We start from the raw sequence: 4,720 nt of genomic DNA on the forward strand, positions 1-4,720 counted from the left end.
TAAGATTGATCATCTTACCTTCATGTAATAAAAATTATTAATATATGCTGCGATGGTATACCAATTCAGTGCCCTATGCATCATTGGGTGTGAAAAGGGAATGATAATTATGATGATGATATAACGATGAAAAAAAAATTTTTTTTTTTTTTTGCTTAGTCTAATACCCGTATGCAGAGACAAAACTTAAGGTGAGGAAAGTACATTCTATTGTCTTCGCCTTCGGGTTATTCTTCGCATTTGAGATTAGAATGTACTTTCCTCACCTTAAGTTTTGTCTCTGCATACGGGTATAATAGTCTATTAACAAGTAAGAAAAACCACCAAACTTCCTCGATAATATTTTAAAAACCCGTGTTATTCGCGATACGTAAAAATCTGTAGAAAAACAAGTATATTTTAATTAATTGCAGAAAATATATTATTAATAGTAAAAAAGACATCACAGTCAGGAAGCAGATAAGTATAAATGTATTTTATTATGCCAATAAAGGCTATTTCAAAAGCGATTTGATTTGATGATGGACCAATCCATTTACAATCAATCCTGAATGAATCGAGTTATCTGTGGTTCTCCATGTAAAATGCCCAAATAGGGGAACATCAATAACAGGTAATTTCGCCGGATACACGGGGCGAGTAAATGCGCGCAGGTAAATATTGAGCGTCGAGTAGAAATGTCAAAGTAACGCTTCGACGTCACACAAACTGAAAAAAACACTGGTCCCAAGCCCTCCCGACTCAAAACGAATTTTTAGCTGGTCGATTAGTGGGTAATTGTTCCTTGCACTGACTCACATCTTGCCAGAAATCGAACCCAAGGACCTCAAAATTTACATTAATCTTTATGACTCCTTATGGGGTGAAATCCAATCTTGTTTATAAATATTTGGACATGCTATAAATAATATTAATTAGAACCCAGGTTCGTTTTCCTGGCAAGGTCGAAATACAATATTGGTTTTGAATCCACTCCAATTTTTCACTGTTCATGGACTGAACACTGAAGTGTTATTCTGATCACCTACCTTTATGGAACTGATGATCAATTGAACTTAGTTATGCAGAAAGCAGCCAGCCATAGAAAAGTGAAACTGAGATAGTGGCACTTTTATGAAAATTGTGAATAATCAAACTACGCAACAGTTGGAATGTTTTTAACCTTAAAAATTACAAATATTGCGTATGTTTGTTTATTTATTTGACACTTTATATACATATACAATATAAACAGCTCCCCAGGGAGATGAATCCAGTCCTTGTCTACAAAAATTTGGACAAACTCAAAATATTGTTGATAAATTACCTGGTTCATGAAGAAGTATAGAAATTGAAAAAATAACATTTTCAGGCGTTGCCTAGTATGTAGGTGAAATAATTTAATTAGATGAATCTCACCTGCATAAATAAAGGTTTCAGCTCTTTAACTTCACAAACATTAACAGATGAAAGATTTGAAGGAATATAGATGTTCAAATACAGGCAGAATGGTGAATGTTACACAGTGTGTAAAGTGGGCACTTAAACCAGCCATTGACAGGTCATAAGCCCTGTAGATGCCTAGACTTCTATATTACCTTTTCTCAAATGTTCTTCATATCTGTTGTAATATGTTAATATAAACAGCTCCCCAGGGAGTTGAATCCAGTCCTTGTCTACAAAAATTTGGACAAACTCAAAATATTGTTGATATACAATATATTAACATATTACAACAGAGATGAAGAACATTTAAGAGAAGGTAATATAGAAGTCTGGGATTATGACCTGTCATGGCTGGTTTAAGTGGCCACATTACACACTGTGTAATATTCACCATTCTGCCCATATTGGAACATCTACATTCCTTAATTCTTTCATGTGTTGATGTTTGTGAAGTTAAAGAGCTGAAACTTTTATTTATGCCGGTGAGATTCATCTAAATAATTTATTTCACCTACACACTAGGCAACGCCTGAAAGTTTTTTATTTTTTTAAATTTCTATACTTCTTCATGGACCAGGTGGATTTATCAACAGCCCTGTAGATGCCTAGACTTCTATATTACCTTTTCTTAAATGTTTTTCATCTATGTTGTAATATGTTAATAAAAACAGCTCCCTGAGGAGTTGAATCCAGTTCTTGTCTACAAAAATTTGGACAAGCTCAAAATATTGTTGATATGCAATATAATATATAAAGGCGGGCACATTGCCTTAAGGCAATTTCTTCCTACCTTCCCAAACCGTTTAGTATGAGAAAATTACAAGTACATGGACATATTTTAAGGAATTATACTTTATTTTATAAGTTCGTACAAAATTAAAAACAAAAATTAACGGAATTAAGGAGATAGGGGGAAAGAAGAAGGAGAAAATAACAACTCAAATATTTAGATCGTGACATTTCAATCTTGATTTAAATATAAATAAAGAAAGGGCGTCTCGAACGTCGTCGTGACTTTCGTCGGCCTCGCGGTGTAATGGTCAGCGCGTTAGCTTGCCATGCAAGAGGTCTCGGGTTCGATTCCCAACATTGTTGATATGAAATATTTATTTCAAAAAGTTTGTTTTCACGCTAGAATATTTCATAGTCCCTGGACTAGTACCTGAAGCGTAAGACTGATTATCTTACCTGCATGTAACAAAAATGATCAAGATACGCTGCGATTGGTGTACCAATGCAGTGCCCTATGCACCATTAGGTGCGGAAAGGAAATGATGAATGGATGTTTCTAACATTAGTGGGTAGATTAACATTAGTGGTAGATTATTCCACAATGTTCGTTTTTTAATTATACAAAAAAGAATTTAAGTATGCATTTGACTAGTTTTAATTATTTTTAAAGTATAGCCTACCACAAAACCTAAGATGTGCATTTTTCAGAAAATAGCCAGGCCGAGTAAAACTCTGATGTGTGTTGTATCATTACATATTGAACGTATTATTTTATATTTATATTAGTGTAGTTAATAAACTAATAATAAAGAATCACTTGATTTATTTGTTACAATAACTTTAAAAATAATTAAATTATGTGTTGTAAGAATTTTGGTGATTTCTGTATAGTCTGGCTTTCCACACAACCTTAAATACGCATTTTGCAGAAAACAGTAAAATCTTATACTGAATGATACTTCACTCAAACTTTGAACGAATGAGGTGACATTCTATATTAAAACATTTTTTTGTATTACGGGTGTTTTTAAATTAATGAATTTATACAATTGAAATAAAGAAGAAAAAATTACAGAATTTGAGACGAATAAAACACTCAGATACCAACATAATATTAAAATTCCACAAGTCATGGTCAAAATAGCTTTGTCTTCAAAGGTGTAAAAAATTATTATAATCTCCCCAATGAACTAAATACTATTAAAAATAATATATCTATATATAAATTTAAAGTAAATCTAAAGAAATTTTTTGAACACGTGTAAAAACTACATTCAATTTTAATTGGTACGAATGTATTATTGTTTTATGTTTTTTTCTTTATATATCCTAGGATTTTATTTTTTTTCTCATGGACTCGTATATTTCAAATTATATAAACTCTTATAAATAAACAACTACAACAGTGTAAGTCACTCTCCAAGCACAAGAGTTCGTCTTTTTTTGGAAAGTTACATTGATAACATTTACTAGATGTATAAAAGTAGATCTGTATAGAATTTTTAAAAAACATGTACCTTTTATGAAATTTATAAATAAAATAAAAAAATAAAAAAATACTTATCTATACACTTAAATTTATTTAAGAGAAATAGATTTCTGGAGGCATTATATTCTGCTTCTATTGATTTCAATGATACTTTTTTTCAATACTACTATATTTTACTATTATTCTTTTATTAAGGATACTGTTATTCTAATTATGTATGAATCTAAATTTGTATAATTTATAATTAACTTAAAAAAAAAAAAACATCCTTTATTTTTACATGAATACCCATGCACATATACTAAATTTTTGTATTTTAAATATTTAGTTTTTATTTTTATTTATTTAGGAAAAACAACAGTTGTTTTATAAGATTATAAAATATAAAAAAATAGTACATACTCGTACATCCAGTTAAAGTTTTTCACAAATATAATGAGAGTACATGTTACACAGAAAAGAGAAACAATAATATAATTTAATAAAACAATAATAAAAAGAGCACGTAAGAAGGTTAAGGGATGAAGAAATAGAGTGGAAAAATGGAGGAAAGGGATTTCCATAATATAGTTGACCGATTAAAATTTTTAATGTGATAATAACATGAACATAATTAAAGGAACATAAACTTTTTACACACTGACAAATGTTTCATTTTACAATTATTCAAAAAGCTTTTTTTTATTGTTCACAAAATTTTGTATTCAAAATATATAAATGGGGACAATGGTAAGTGAAATTCGGAGCAGCTACGATAAATAAACAAGGTTTTAGCACAATTTTTTTGGGCAATGGATTATATATATTTTTTTACTTGTGTTGATTATGTTGAAATATGTTTGTACTTTTCTCATTTTTATATTTTCCGTCATTTCTTCAAACAAGATTGTTCCTTTGTGCATAGGCACCTCTGGGACATTGCTATTGATTTCTTATCCAGCATCAACTTTTTTATATCCTCTTGTTGCATAGTTATAAAATAATGCTAAGTTTATTTAGGAAATATTACGTCACTTTTCTTGAAATAATGTTCTTAATTTTATTAGCAGCACTGAATTTGATTCTCCTATCGAT

Source organism: Micrasema longulum, unplaced genomic scaffold, assembly GCF_059751315.1.
Source record: "Micrasema longulum isolate JH-2025_06_02 unplaced genomic scaffold, ASM5975131v1 h1tg000203l, whole genome shotgun sequence".
Lineage (NCBI taxonomy): Eukaryota > Metazoa > Arthropoda > Insecta > Trichoptera > Brachycentridae > Micrasema > Micrasema longulum.